Below are 16,769 nucleotides of genomic sequence, written 5' to 3' on the forward strand. Positions count from 1 at the left end.
GGCTGATACGTTCAAAAAAGGAAATCGGAGAGGATGGGGTAAGGCCAAAGTGCGCCTTAAAAAAGTGCCTAATCTGTCTATAACGAAGGTACTCACGAAGAGGAACATCAAACAACACGCGCAGCATATCAAAGGTAATATAAGATCCTCCTCTTTGGAAATCAGATAATCTGATAAAAGATCGATCATACCACCAACGAAACATATGAGGGGAAGAAAAGGCTACAACAAAAGTAGGATCCCCAAAAAATGACACACCTGGGGGAATAGGAGAGACTAAACCCAATTTAGATTTGTGTTTGGACCAAAGCGTCAGTGAGTGAGTCACTATGGAGTTATGAAAAAGTGTCGATCGGGGGGAGATGTTAGACCATAAAATTCCCGGTAAATAAAAAGGACGTATCGACTGAGACTCAAACTTGATCCACGGGATTTGAGAGTTAATAGTAGCCCATTGTGACAATTGCGCAAAACGGGCTGAGAGATAATATAGCCAAAAGTTAGGAAGACCGAGACCTCCCGACCGTTGTGAGCGATACAAAATGGATGAGGCAAAACGTGGATGCTTATTTCCCCAAATAAAATTATTAATAGTCCGCTGAAAATGATCCAAAAACGTTTTTGAGACCGGAACTGGAAGTGCTCTAAAAAGATAAAGCAATTTGGGCAAAATATTCATTTTAACCGCCGTGACTCTACCCAGAAAGGAGATATGATAACCGTGCCAGATCTTCAGTAGAGTAGAGAGACGCGATACACATGGTGGATAATTAGCCGCAAATATATCCGAGTATCTGGGAGTGAGGTTAATCCCCAGATAGGATATCCTGTCCTTGACCCAGCGAAATGGGAAAGAACTACGGAGAGATGCACTTAGGGAGTCAGGAACATTAACAGGCATGACCACAGATTTGGTAAAATTAACGGTGAGACCTGACACTTTGGCAAAATCGTTCAATACAGCACACAAGTTAGGTAAAGAAGTCAACGGGTTAGTAATAAAAAGCATAACATCATCAGCATACATGCTCAGTTTAAAATGTGAAACTAATAATGAATAGCCAGAAATATCCGAATGTGATTTAATCGCCAATGCCAAAGGTTCCAACACCAGTGCAAATAAAAGGGGTGAAAGAGGACAGCCCTGGCGGGTACCTCTACCCAATGTAAAGAAGTCAGAGTTACAGCCAGGAAGCCTAATTCTCGTTTTAGGAGAGTCATACAGGGCATGTATGCCTGCCAAAAACCCCTCGCTGAAGCCCATTTTCTGTAGCAAGGAGAACAAGTAGGGCCAAAGAACACTATCAAAGGCCTTGTTTATATCCAAACTCATCAACAGAACCTCTTTGGAATGTAAATTGGCGTTTTGAATAACATTTAGAGTGAGACGAATGTTATCAGTAATAAATCTGTCGGGAATAAAACCCGACTGGTCTGGAGAAACCAAAGAGGAGATGATAGGGGCCAACCGGTCCGCCAAAATACGGCTAAATATCTTTAGATCATTATTCATGACTGAGATTGGTCTATAGTTTTGTGGCAAACAGTGGTCCTTCTGTGGCTTGGGTATTAGAGACATGTTAGCCAATAACATCTCCTCAGGGAACTTACCCCCCTGCAAAACATCATTAAATAAAGTTATCAAGTATGGAGCCAATGTAGAGGCAAAATGTTTATAATAGCTAGCGGTAAATCCGTCAGGACCCGGCGCAGTAGAGCGCTTGAGCGCGCCTATTGCACATGTTATTTCCGCTAAAGTACAGGGGGCATTAAGAGTGACAATCTGAGAGGGTGTAAGGGCAGGGAGGGGTATAGAGTCCAGCCAAGAGTCCGACAGAGGGACAGAATCCGACTGCGGAGGAGCTAGTAGTTTAGAATAAAAATGTTTGAAAATACCCAAGACTTCCTGAGGTAGAGATGAGATAGCACCCGAATTTGTGCGTAATTTATACACGTGTGGGGGGCGCAGAGAGTGGTTCAACTTCCTTGCGAACATGGTAGATGCCGAGTTACTATGTAATAGGAATGAGGCCTTCGTCCAGCGAAGGGCCTTTTCAGTTTTTTGGGAAAGCAGGGCATTCAGTTCCAAGCGCTTTTGGGACAGTAGCTGTTTATTAAGTAGAGATGGATTAGCGACATGGCTTCTATAGTGTGCTTCTAATTCTCAGGTTAGAAGTAGTATTTGCTGCCAACGTTTTCTATTTCTGGATGAGGCCATGGAGATAAGTCGGCCTCGTAGGACCGCCTTGTGGGCTACCCAGAGTGTGGCTGGGGAAATATCAGGGGTTAAATTAGATTGAAAATATTCCTGAATAGATGTAACCACTTCCTGGCGAGAGTCAATATCGGTTAGCATAGAGTCATTAAGTCTCCAAGAGAAAGGAGTGGGTGCCAATCCCACAAATGTGATAGATAAGGCCACAATACTGTGATCCGACCAGGGGCTCAAATGAATGCAAGCTACCTTAGAATTAGCTAGTAAAATTGGGGTACAATATATATAGTCTAATCTAGCATAAGAGTCATGTGGGTGGGAATAAAATGTGTAATCCCTGGCTCCGGTGTTGTGCCCTCTCCAGGCATCCACCAACTGAAGGGTATCTAATTTCTTAGTAAGGGATTTTGGGAAAGCCTGGGAAGAGTGCGAGGAGGAACTACGGTCCAAAAGAGGATTTGCCACCAGATTAAAATCCCCACCCACCAAGAGATGAGGAGACAAAAACCTATCCAGAGTACCAAAAAATGTTGAAAAAAAGGTAGCTTGTGCTGAATTCGGTGCATATACATTAGCAATAGTAAGTTCTCGACCTGAAAGGGTGCCTTTAAGAATGATAAACCTACTGTCCGGATCACGATACACATGTTGAACCTCAAAGGGGAATGAGTTATGTAGAAAGATGGCTACGCCCCTACTCTTGGAGGAATGCAGGGTATAATACCCCTGCCTATAAGATCTATGAAAATATGTCGGGTGTTTTGCAGCTGCAAAATGTGTTTCCTGTAATAAGATAATCTTGGCTCCCAGTCGTTTATATTGAAGAAAGGCCGTTTTGCGCTTGTTTGGCGAATTGAAACCCTGGACATTATGCGAAATACATTGAATTACCATAGTAAACAGAGCTTATTACTATCATCATAAAAGTACACATTACAAGGATATCCCCTAAAATTAATTGGCTAGACATAGAAATCCGCAGGTCTATAGCAGACAGATGTACAGGTGGCAGAACCAGCCCATGGGACCCCCCGGCCCCAAGATGGGGGCCATGATGTCCACAGACCGACACAACACCATCCTCATGCACTAAAGTGTTGAAAAAAAAGAAGACAAAAAACAATAGAGAGGAGATTTGAAGAGCTCCTACAAATAAGGTAACTGAAGAACATGGATCAGGCTGAAAATTTGTCATACCTGATAAAACAAAAAGTTCAAATATTAAGGGGCCAAATGGGCCCAAACCCTGTCTCCCTAAAACATGGAAAACGGAACTGCCACCCCTCAATCGGGCGGCGACACTTCCGGCCATGTCAGGAGGCAGGGTGGGGTAACGTGTCAAAGAGTTGTGGAACCATAAACCAATGGGCGCAATTAAGAGGGACCAAAGACCCTTGTTATACCTTAACTCGTCCAGCTATCAATGCAAGGCACACACATTACTCAGGATTATAAAATTAACATAGCAGTAACCATAGAAATACACACCCTGACAGCGTAAGATGTAAGAAACAAAATCCCTGTGTCTCAATTCTCGGTAAAGTCATAAAAGACAATAGGCAAGACCAAGGACTGTCAAACAATAGGTAATAGGCAAGTGAGAATGGACCTGTCAACCCGGATCCTGTCTGACTCTCCTTCTATCTCTCCGTGGAGATGGGGTATGCCAAATGGGAGAGACACGAGGGGTGGAGGGTGGACGTTGAGGTGATGGGGCATCCGCTAGGCCCAGTTTGGCCAAGATTGCTCTACCTTCAGAAGGAGATGTAGCTATATATGTGCTCCCATTATGTGGAACAATCAACTTAAAGGGAAAGCCCCATTTGTAGCGGATACGAGCTGAGAACAGGACCGTTGTGACTTCTTTCATTTTTCTACGCTTCTCCAACGTGGCCGGGGAAACATCCGGAAAGATTTGTAAGACCGAGCCTTCAAAGGAGATCGTAGGGGTATTGCGAGCAGCTCTGAGTATTTCCTCTTTGGTCAAAAAGTCCCTCATGCACAGGACAATATCCCTAGGTGGCTTGTCAGTAGGAGGTTTAGGGCGCAGGGCTCTATGGATGCGGTCACAGGCAAAAGACCCAGGGTCACGATCCGGGAGGAGTGATTGAAATAATTTGGTCACGATTAAGGAGAGGTCAGACATAGACTCCGGGATTCCCCTGATTCGCAGATTATTCCTGCGATTGCGATTATCAAGGTCCTCCACCTGCGCCTGTAGTTGAAAAAAGGCCGTTTGTAAATGATCATGCTCTCTGGAAAGTTCACCATAGGCCAGGCTAAGTTCACCGTGTTTGGTTTCTAAGCGGTCTGTCCTGGAGCCCAATGTGGCTATTTCCTGAGAGAGAACATTAGTGCTTTTATGCAATTCTGATTGAAATTTGGCGGCTAGTTTGGCGTACATAGATTCCAAGCAGGACTCCAAGTCTCCTTTTGTAAGTTGCTGTGTATTTTCACTGACCAAGGCCGATAAGGGAGCAGTGGTATCCTGTGTGGGATCGGACAGGGATGCTCGCTCTGTATTGACTGGAGACATGTTACAAAGCTCGTGTGCCTTAAGTAGGTATGTCGTGAGGGAATTCTGGGCTTGTCCCTTTTTTTTCTTTGTGGACGGCATACAGGGAGTCTCCTGGGGGTGATCAACTGAAAATAGGATAATGAATGGAGATTATAACCCCAGGGGACCTATAACACCCAAAATAGGTTTAGGATTGTAGTTACATGAATGCGGTTAGATTCATCTGCGAGAACATTATATTGTAAAGATAATTAGCAAGCCATGGAAGGGTAGAGAGGACATAGATCACAGTAACACGCAGATATAGCACACCGGAGCAGGATGATGGCACCAGATCCCAACCTAGGACACAAGAGGGACAAGTGGGAAGCAGAGGACCTCCAACACCAAGCACAGGGCCCTCCAGGGAGACACTCCACGGGGCAATATTAAGGCCCCAGTAGGTCTCTGAGCCCAACAGGGGCCGTGGTTACAGGAGATGGCAGGCTCCGGGGTCAGCAACGTGAGGCCCACTCCCCAAGTCACTGTGGGGGGAGCTAATGATAAGAGGGCACCCGCATCCCCCACTCACTGTGACCAGATGGAGGCTCCAGACAGATGATGTAGGCCGCAGATGCCGCCGCCACCGCGGGAAGCAGCAAGGCTCAGCGGCGTCTCTCCCCCAGTCCCAGCAATGCAGAGGGCGCCGCGGATGTCCCCAGGCGATCTCCCACAGCCCGGATGGCAGCAGGTGCGGATGGTAGAGCTGATGGGTGGCGCCGGAGCCCCGGCCCACGCGGCCGCACCAGGCCACGGACATCAGCCGCCACGAGGGGCGGAAATATCACCCGGGTTCCGACTCCCCGGGATCGGGGATACTACCCGGGTCCTCCGCCGTCACTCCGTGATCCGCTGCCGCACGGATGGCAGCGGATTTAAAAGCTTGGCACCGGAGCTCCGGATTATGCGGCCGCTCCGGTCGCCATCTTGGACACGCCCCCCCAGTTTGCTAAATTTTATAATAGAAACAAAGAAACTTTTAATTTCAAATTTGCTCTTTTTGTTTATAGTGCAAAAAATAAAAACCCTAGTGGCGATTAAATACCACCTAAAGAAAGCTCTATTTGTGTGAAAAAATGATAAAAATTTCAAATGGGCACAGTGTTGCATGACCGCACAATTGTCATTTAAAGTGCAACAGCGCTGAAAGCTTAAAATTGGCCTGGGCACAAAGGGGGTAAAAGTGCCCGGTAGCTAAAAACAAAATTAAGTCTTGCTATGTAATATATACATACTTATTAAACTATGTACCATATATATATATATATATATATATATATATATATATATATATATATATATATATATATATACAGTTGCAAGAAAAAGTATGTGAACCCCTTGGGATTACGTGGAGTTTTGCATGAATTGGGCATAAAATGTGCTCTGAACGTCATCTAAGTCACAACAATAGAAGAACACAGTCTGCTGAACATAATACTACACAAACATTAGATGTTGCCATGGTTTAATTGCACATAACATGTGAACATTCACAGTGCAGGGAGGAAAAAGTATGTGAACCTTTGGACTTAATAACTGGTTGACCCTCCTTTGGCAGCAATAACCTCAACCAAATGTTTCCTGTAGTTGCAGATCAGACCTGCACAACGATCTGGAGTAATTTTGGACCACTCCTCTTCACAAAACTGTTTCAGTGTAGCAATATTCTTGGGATGTCTGGTGTGAATCGCTCTCTTAAGGTCATGCCACAGCATTTCAATCGGGTTGAGGTCAGGACTCTGACTGGGCCACTCCAGAAGGCGTATTCTGTGCTTTTGCAGCCATTGTTTTGTTGAATTACTTGTATGCTTTGGGTCATTGTCCTGTTGCATCACCCATCCTCTGCGGAGCTTCAGTTGGCGGACAGATGGTCATACGTTTTCCTGCAAAATGTCTTGATAAACTCTGGAATTCATTTTCCCATCAATGACAACAATCCGTCCAGGCCCTGAGGCAGCAAAGCAGCCCCAAACCATGATGCTCCCTCCGCCATGTTTCACAGTGGGGATGAGGTTTTGATGTTGGTGTGCTGTGCCTTTTTTTCTCCACACATAGTGTTGTGTGTTCTTCCCAAACAACTCAATCTTGGTTTCATCTGTCCACAGTATATTTTGCCAGTAGTGCTGTGGAACATCCAGGTGCTCTTTTGCAAACTTCAAACGTGCTGCAATATTCTTTTTTGGCAGCAATGGCTTCCTCCGTGGTGTCCTCCCATGTACTCCATTCTTGTTTAATGTTTTCCTTATTGTAGATGTGTCAACAAAACTGTTAGCATGTGCCAGAGATTTCTGTAGGTCTTTAGCTGACACTCTGGGATTCTTCTTTACCTCATGCAGCATTCTGCGCTGTGCTCTTGCAGTCATTTTTACAGGACGACCACGCCTAGGGAGAGTAGCAACAGTGCTAAACTTTCTCCATTTGTAGATAGTCTGTCTTACCGTGGACACATGAACATCAAGGCTTTTGGAGATACTTTTGGAACCCTTTCCAGCTTCATGCAAGTCAACAATTCTTGATCGTAGGTCTTCTGAGAGCTCTTTTCTGCGAGGCATGGTTCACATCAGACCGTGCTTCTTGAAACCAGTAAACCCAAAACAGGTGTGTGTTTTTGAAGGGCAAGACAGCTGTCAGCAACACATCCAATATCATCACACTGATTGGAGTCAAGGTTGGCTCACTCCTGGCTCCAATTAGCTCTGGGAGAAGTCATTAAGCTAGGGCCTCACATACTTTTTCCTCCCTGCACTGTGAATGTTTACATGTTATGTGCAATTAAACCATGGCAACATCTAATGTTTGTGTAGTATTATGTTCAGCAGACTGTATTCTTCTATTGCTGTGACTTAGATGACGTTCAGAGCACATTTTATGCCCAATTCATGCAAAACTCCACGTAATCCCAAGGGGTTCACATACTTTTTCTTGCAACTGTATATATATATATATATATACATACCCTTTATTTATAGAAATATTTTCCATACAGTACTTTGCATTTAAAAAAACCCCCCAGCACAATACATAAAAGCAGTGTGCTACAGACAGTACACAGCTGACAATAATCAATGGGATACAGAAGAACCAGCTCATGGAAAAACAAGGGTACAAAGCCCAGACCTCAACCATAGTGACAAGTACAGCAAAAAATGAACATGTTATCTTACGAAAAGGGTTCGGGTGTCTGGTATGTGTAATGTGGGTGCCGCAAGTCAGAGATGGTCAACTGAACCTGTGTATATTTTCTTATATGCAAAAATATTGTGTCTCACAATTATGAATCCATTTTTGATATACTTCATGATAAAAAATTATGGTATTGCTGTAGCTTATATTTCTATTATCATACATGTTTTTATTCCTTTTTTTCCCTAAGCTTCTCCTCTTGTGTCCTTTCTTCTAATTTCTATGACAGCGATAACCACTGAGTTCATGTTTTCTGTCTTTATTGGTTGGTTTTCTCTCTACTTTGCCTAGAGTCGACCAATGAAACATTTGCCAGGGTGACCTGAAATGGCTGTGGCTGGAAAAACTGAAGTGAGGCCATTACAAGAAAAAAATGAGGGCACAGCTGTGGAGTTCTGGAGGCAAAGCATAGACTCAATATGTCAGGGAAGATTACATTGCAGACAGAAAGATTTTGCATTTTTACAGCACAACTTCAGTTCTAGGCTTTCTCTAACACACATTGCATACATTCAAAGGTTGCTCTGGGTGATGGTGGCTTTGAAAATGTATATAGGAAGGCATCTGAAATGCACCATTTTCATTCTTTAAATGCTAAGTTCACCTTTTGTAAATACGTAATGAATGAACATATTTTTGCAGGTTAAAAAAATGTGTGTTTATTATTGTTTTAACTCTGCAGCCTGTAAAGCATTGCATCCATAATCAGCAGATCACGGGTGCAATGCCAGGGTCCTGCAGACTCTCTCAGCTGTCTGCTTGTACTTTCTGTGCCCTTGTAGTTCATTGTGAACTGCAAACTGTCTGCCACAATGGCAGACAGTAGTTGTAGTCCATTCAGCCATGTGGGCAAAGCTCTGCACAGTCACTCTGTTTTTAAATTGTGACAATGGGTGGGTGGAAAAGGTCCCTGCCCACTGTCACAGTGAGGAATCTGGGAGGAGTGCGGGTAGTTGATCTTTTGGCATGTGTGGGCAGGTGATCTACACCCTAAATACGTATGTAATATGTTATCAAAGCTATGTACTGGTTGTTAAGGACTCAGGGGCTGCCAAGTCCTTAACAGCCGAGTGGCCGCCAAGCCATTTACTGGTTGTTGGGATGCCGACAGCTGCCAGCTCCTTGACAACCAGCTAAAATAAAATACATTTTTTTCAAGTGTTACTAAACCCTTGACACTGCATCCACTATATCTGGTCTCCCACAGTACACAGGACAGGGAAGTACTATTTATTTTAGAAATATACAGTGCATATAAAAAGTCTACACACCTCTGCTAAAATGTCAGGTTTCTGTGATTTAAAAAAATGAGACAAAGATAAATAATTTTAGAACTTTATCCACCTTTAATGTAACCTATAAACTGAACAACAAACAAATCTTTTATGTGGAGGGAAGTAGAAATAAAATGCTAAAATAATATGGTTGCATAAGTGTGCACACCCTTAAACTAATACTTTGTTGAAGCACTTTTTGATTTTATTACAGCACTCTTTTTGGGTATGATTCTATCAGCATGGCTCATCTTGACTTGGCAATAGTTACCCACTCTTCCTTGCAAAAACACTCCAAATCTGTCAGATTGGGAGGGCATCACCTGTGTACAGCCCTCTTCAGATCACGCCGCAGATATTCAATGGATTCAGGTCTGGTGAAGCCATTCCTTTGTTGATTTGGATGTACAGTTGCAAGAAAAAGTATGTGAACCCCTTGGGATTTAGTGGAGTTTTGCATGAATTGGGCATAAAATGTGCTCTGAACGTCATCTAAGTCACAACAATAGAAGAACACAGTTTGCTGAACATAATACTACACAAACATTAGATGTTGCCATGGTTTAATTGCACATAACATGTAAACATTCACAGTGCAGGGAGGAAAAAGTATGTGAACCTTTGGACTTAATAACTGGTTGACCCTCCTTTGGCAGCAATAACCTCAACCAAACGTTTCCTGTAGTTGCAGATCAGACCTGCACAACGATCTGGAGTAATTTTGGACCACTCCTCTTCACAAAACTGTTTCAGTGTAGCAATATTCTTGGGATGTCTGGTGTGAATCGCTTTCTTAAGGTCATGCCACAGCATTTCAATCGGGTTGAGGTCAGGACTCTGACTGGGCCACTCCAGAAGGCATATTCTGTGCTGTTGTAGCCATTGTTTTGTTGAATTACTTGTATGCTTTGGGTCATTGTCCTGTTGCATCACCCATCCTCTGCGGAGCTTCAGTTGGCGGACAGATGATCATACGTTTTCCTGCAAAGTGTCTTGATAAACTCTGGAATTCGTTTTCCCATCAATGACAACAATCCGTCCAGGCCCTGAGGCAGCAAAGCAGCCCCAAACCATGATGCTCCCTCCGCCATGTTTTACAGTGGGGATGAGGTTTTGATGTTGGTGTGCTGTGCCTTTTTTTCTCCACACATAGTGTTGTGTGTTCTTCCCAAACAACTCAATCTTGGTTTCATCTGTCCACAGTTTATTTTGCCAGTAGTGCTGTGGAACATCCAGGTGCTCTTTTGCAAACTTCAAACGTGTTGCAATATTCTTTTTGGACAGCAATGGCTTCCTCCGTGGTGTCCTCCCATGTACTCCATTCTTGTTTAATGTTTTCCTTATTGTAGATGTGTCAACAAAAATGTTAGCATGTGCCAGAGATTTCTGTAGGTCTTTAGCTGACACTCTGGGATTCTTCTTTACCTCATGCAGCATTCTGCGCTGTGCTCTTGCAGTCATTTTTACAGGACGACCACGCCTCGGGAGAGTAGCAACAGTGCTAAACTTTCTCCATTTGTAGACAGTCTGTCTTACCGTGGACACATGAACATCAAGGCTTTTGGAGATACTTTTGTAACCCTTTCCAGCTTCATGCAAGTCAACAATTATTGATCGTAGGTCTTCTGAGAGCTCTTTTCTGCGAGGCATGGTTCACATCAGACAGCGCTTCTTGAAGCCAGTAAACCCAAAACAGGTGTGTGTTTAAGGGCAGGACAGCTGTCAGCAACACATCCAATATCATCACACTGATTGGAGTTAACGTTGGCTCACTCCTGGCACCAATTAGCTCTGGGAGAAGTCATTAAGCTAGGGCCTCACATACTTTTTCCTCCCTGCACTGTGAATGTTTACATGTTATGTGCAATTAAACCATGGCAACATCTAATGTTTGTGTAGTATTATGTTCAGCAGACTGTGTTCTTCTATTGTGACTCTATTGTGACTCTATTGTGACCTTCAGAGCACATTTTATGCCCAATTCATGCAAAACTCCATGTAATCCCAAGGGGTTCACATACTTTTTCTTGCAACTGAATGCTTTGGGTCGTTCAGCTGAAAGATGAAGTTCCTCTTCATGTTCAGCTTTGTAGCAGAAGCCTGATGGTTTTGTGCCAATATTGACTGGTAGTTGGAACTGTTCATAATTCCCTCTACCTTGACTAAGACCCCAGTTCCAGCTGAAGAAAAAACAGCCCCAAAGAATGATGCTTCACTGTGGGTATGGTGTTGTTTTTGTGCCAAACATATAGTTTGGAATTATGCCCAAAAATTTCAACCTTGGTTTCATCAGACCATAACACATTTTCCCACATGCTTTTGGGAGACTTCAGATGTGTTTTTTGCAAAATGTAGCCGGGCTTGGATGTTTTTCTTCGTAAGAAAAGGTTTCTGTCTTGCCACTTTACTCCATAGCCCAGACATATGAAGAATACGGGAGATTATTGTCACATCTACCACACAGCCAGTACTCGCCAGATATTCCTTCAGCTCCTTTAATGTTGCTGTAGGCCTCTTGGCAGCCTCCCAGACCAGTTTTCTTCTCATCTTTTCATCAATTTTGGAGGGACGTCCAGTTCTTGGTAATGTCACTGTTGCGCAATATTTTCTCCACTTCTTTGACTGTCTTCACTATGTTCCATGGCATATGTAATGCCTTGGAAATTCTTTTGTACCCTTCCCCTGACTGATACCTTTTAACAATGAAATTGGAAGCTCTCTGCAGCCATGGCTTTTGCTGTAGGATACGACTAAGAAAATGTCAGGAATGGCATATTAGAACAGCTGAACTTTATTTGGGGTTAATCAGAGGCACGTTAAATGATGGCAGGTGTGTACTCACTTCTATTTACCATGTCTAATTTATTTACATCACAGAAACATGACATTTTAACAGGTGTGTTTACTTTATATATCCACTGTAAACTGCTAAATACCTTCTCTCATCAGCAGTTAGAGCAGTCTTGTGACTGCTATCAGTGTACAGCCCAGCACTAGCTAAAGCTTGTAGTTTGCTTTCTGCTCTAGGAGGATGCAAAACCCCTGACCTCTGTCTGGACAGTGCTGATCACATGCACCCTCTCAAGACAAAAAAAAAACCTCTCTAGCAATACATGCCATACTGAGCATGTGCAAATACCTACGGATCAGTCTGTCTTATAAGGAGATAAGAGGTGGTCGCTTGAAAAAGGGAAGGAACGGAGAAGAAAGGATCATATGGCCTTTTTACACAATGCAGGGGATTAACCCCTTAGGTTCCACAGTGAGTATAACAAGCATGCTTTACTGCATATACAGACTGATTTTACTGTTGTGGGTTTAGTAACACTTTAACTATTGAATGCCTGGACCACTTCCTATTTACGCTATGCATTTATTTATTTCCTTTAGTGAATTGCCTTGAACGTCATTTTATGCGGTATTTACTGAGTGTTTCTGCTTTTTGAGGTAAATACCGCAATGTGTCCGATCACTTAAATACCGCATGCAGTTTGCTTTAGTGAATTGAGCCCTGTGTGTTCTGGGGGAAGGAAACAGGATGCTAGAGATTGTGTACTGTGTATTTATTTTATTGCCATCACAAGGGGCTAACAAACCCTCTATGTGGTAATGTGGGCAGGTGATAGATTATCTTTATGGAGACCGACTCCCAGCGTCTCGCCTTCCTCCAATGCAACTATTCCAGCACAGATTGCTACACTAGCATAGGAGTGACAGCTTTGACCCTGGAAGCGAGGTACTACATGTGGCTTCTGGGGTCATAAGTAGAGTTGCCACCTCATCCCTTTAAAACCAAACACATATTAATTACACAGGTTCTGGAGCTAATATAATGCAGATAAGGCACTAAGTGAGTTTAATTACCACCCTAATTAGTCAAAGAACCTGTGTAATATTTGTTAGGTTTTAAAGTGGTAACCCTAGTCATAAGTTACAAGAGAGATCTGGGAATGGATGTTCCTGGAGTTCCTGGAAGATGTTTGCCATGATACCTGGCTGCTGAAAGGGGGTGGCCTGTAAAAATGATGGGGTGGCTCTAGGGCTGCCCAAACCGTTTTATCTTAAAGCCCTTTGCTGGCTCTTAAAGCTGCTATCAACTCACAGCTGGAGCAGCAGCCATTGCTGTTCCACTTGTCTACCATGATGGTCATAAACACACCTTGGTAGACAAGTGGCTAAGCACAAGCCATTGGACCACAATAAAAGTGTTGGGACAGGTATGCAGCAGACTTTGCTAGATATTATTGCATTTACTCCCAAAATGTTGTCTGTGCTGCAATTTCCTCTAACTAATCCCTACCAGATGCCAAGATCCACTTAGAATTTATCTTGTAAGTAGACTGTAAACATCATTGCAGCAAAGATAAGGAGAAGGGCAGAAAATGTAAAGCTAGCTTTACACAAGAAGAATTTAGAAAACCTTTGTTTTATGAAAGTTTGTTTGATTTTTGAAACATTCGTAGGGCTATGTTGATGTTCTTTTTCGACCATGGATGAGGAAATTTGAAAGAGCAGGGTGAAAAATATTTCCCGAATGAATTAATTTCTAACAGTGAATGTGGTTTTTGTTCAGGAAATTAAATTTATTACAAAATCAAATGTTGAAAGCAAACTAAATTTTGAAGTGTTTTCAAATGACATTTTTCAAGGCATGGGATGTACTGATGAGAATTTTTGTACAAACATCTATGTTTCAAAATCTCGCACCCCACAGAATGGTGCACAGGTTGTGTCCAGCTATGAAAACAGATGTCTTCTTGCAGTATAATCATACCAGTGACTGCTTTATCATGGTACACACTCACCAGCCACTTTTAGGTACTCTGATTAGCAATTTGTGTTACCAAGCAACTGAACAAGCCAGTCACATGGCAGCAACTAAATGCATATAGGCATCTAGATGTGTTGAAGACAACTTGCTGAAGTTCAGCCCGAGCATGGGAATGGGTAAGAAAGGGTATATAAGTGACTTTGAACATGGCATGGTTGCACAAAAGAAAATAGCTCCCTTACCTTATAAGCACAGTCAGTGAGTGTTGATGGGGAATCCCTCCCGCAACGCTGTCGTGGTCTGCTGGCAGGGCAGTCTTCATAGAATCCTGGGCCTCTGGGCATAAAAATGCTCTGGGGCCCCTATCAGCCTGTCCCAATATAATCACCTACTCACAAGAATGAAAGTGTAAATGGCTGATATGGCACAGTACAGGGGGTCAGTAGGGCACAGTGCAGGTGTGTCAATAGGGTGCAGTACAGGGGGGACAGCATGACACCGTGCAGGGGGTACAGAGGGCACAGTGTGGGTGGAATAGGAGGGAACAGTATGGGGGTAAGGGGGCACAATGTGGGTGGGTCTTGGGGGCACAGTACATGGGTAAGTAGGGCACAGTATGGGTGGGTCAGTAGGTACAGTACAGGGAACAGTAGGGCACAATGTGGGTGGGTTAGGAGGGCCCAGTACTGGAGGCAGAGCCACCAACATTCGGCAGTGATTAATCAGACACAGTAACTCACTCAAGACAACTGACAGCCCAACTGACAGGCAGACCAGAAGATGTCACTGCCCACCAGACTGCCAGTTCCCACTCAGGCCGACTCCTGAGCCCCACTGCTAACACTCTTTTCTCTGGCCCTTATGGGCCCTTGTGCACCTAGGGCCCCTGGGCAATGCCCAGGGGTGCCCACTCCTTAAGACAGCCTGCCTGCTGGCAGAACACATGCACTGCTGTCGGCAGTAATCGCATGCAAAATATCCGACAGGTTGTACTAATGTCAATTGATGGATCAACTTCAGTACAACCAGCCTGCCCATATGTGGATAGCTGGATTGAATCTTGGCTTGTCCCTGCTGAACCAGCCGAGATTTCATTCATCTATGTTTGGCTGAAGTACTTTTTTCATGCTAATCTTGTGTCTATTTTATTCTGTCCTTATCTACATCAGATCTGTGCTGCAGTTCTGCATTGTGTGGCAGGGATATCTCAACAGAATGAGTCGTCTAAACCTAATATAAAAACTTAGGTCTAAAGTGTGCAATGTAAAGCTTCGTACACACGTTGAGAATATCGGACGAATGATTGTCCGTGGTTTTTTTTTGCATGCTAGTCTCATATCGAAAGTGAAGAGGTTACTAAAGTTAAGAAAATTCTCGTACAACAGAATAAAAATTTGAAAGTGATGTAATGTATTGTAATTTATTTGTGTTGTATTTTCAAATGAAAACTGTACTGGTTAAATGAAAATTGTACAATCTGGTTCCTTACAGTAAAAATTGGCATGTTTGTCCCTCCCTTCGAGTAATTTCGTACAATCGCTTTTAAAGTGGCATTGTTCGTATGATTTTCTGATCGTGTTTATGGGACTTTTGTTTCTCCAGAGGTCTAACATGGGGTGAGGTTAAAGTATATGTAAACTCTCATTCATTTAAAATAGAAATGAAAGGCAAAATATTTGTTTACAGTATATGTGTAAAACCCATTAATACCTTTTTTTTCCCCTTTTTTGTTAGTGATCACATTTGCTCTCTGCTGCATAAGGATCTTAGCTGGGGGAGGAGAAACAGCATACAATGATCTTCCCAGTGAATGGCTGTGCTAGGGTGGAAAGGGGGGGGGCATGTGAGCAGAAGTCTGACCATTGGAGGAGAGAAGGTTGAGTTTTCAGCACAGTCAGAACACTGAGCACACTTTGCTCTCCTGCCTAGTGTGGTCAGTTTTTCTAAGGAAAGCAGAGGGACTGGCCTGAACACCAGGGATTTCACACACGGGAAGCAATGCAAAGAGAACAGGATTCTTCTTCATACAAGTACATGGTACAGCAGGTACATATCAGGAATATGAAATGCTGAGTTTTCATGCGTATCCCTTAAAAAATGGAGTTAGAGGGCCATATGCGGCCCAAAAAACACCGGTTTGACATAGCTGCCCTAAAGTAATTACACCTGCAGATGCAAAGGCAGACTTGACAACTCCTAGCAGTCTATTTCCTGTCTGTCTTTTCTATTTAAAAGCCTAATCGCATAGCTGTAACGTTCAGATCTCATGTATATTGTACATCCTCACACAGGATCCCTCCTGCTTGTGGGCGGCTGCTTTGCTCTTAAACTCTGCTATTTTCAATCTGTTGGTAGCTTTGTCAATGCCAAAGTTACAGCATGAACAAACGATGGTATGTAACAGACACTTTAAAGGGAAATTTTCTAAAACTGTTGGACTCAGAATCTGGTGCAGCTGTGCATGGTAACCAATCAACTTCTAACTTCAGCTTGTTCAATGAAGCTTTGACAATAAAACCTGGAAGCTGATTAGTTTCTATACAGAGCTGCACCAATTTTTGCACTCTCCAGTTCTAGTAAATAAGCCACTTTGTTACATTGCAGCTGATGATGCTTCCAGTACACCACAGCTGTATTTGAGAAAATAATACATAGTGCAGAATATAAATGCATTAGAGAGACACTTTATACAATGTTACAGTATAGTCAAAATGCATTACCATTTTCAATCAATCTTAACTCTGTGTTTCCAACAAGGTATTCATA

This window comes from Staurois parvus, unplaced genomic scaffold, assembly GCF_062004578.1.
Source record: "Staurois parvus isolate SC_StPar_1 unplaced genomic scaffold, SC_StPar_1.0 ptg000630l, whole genome shotgun sequence".
NCBI lineage: Eukaryota > Metazoa > Chordata > Amphibia > Anura > Ranidae > Staurois > Staurois parvus.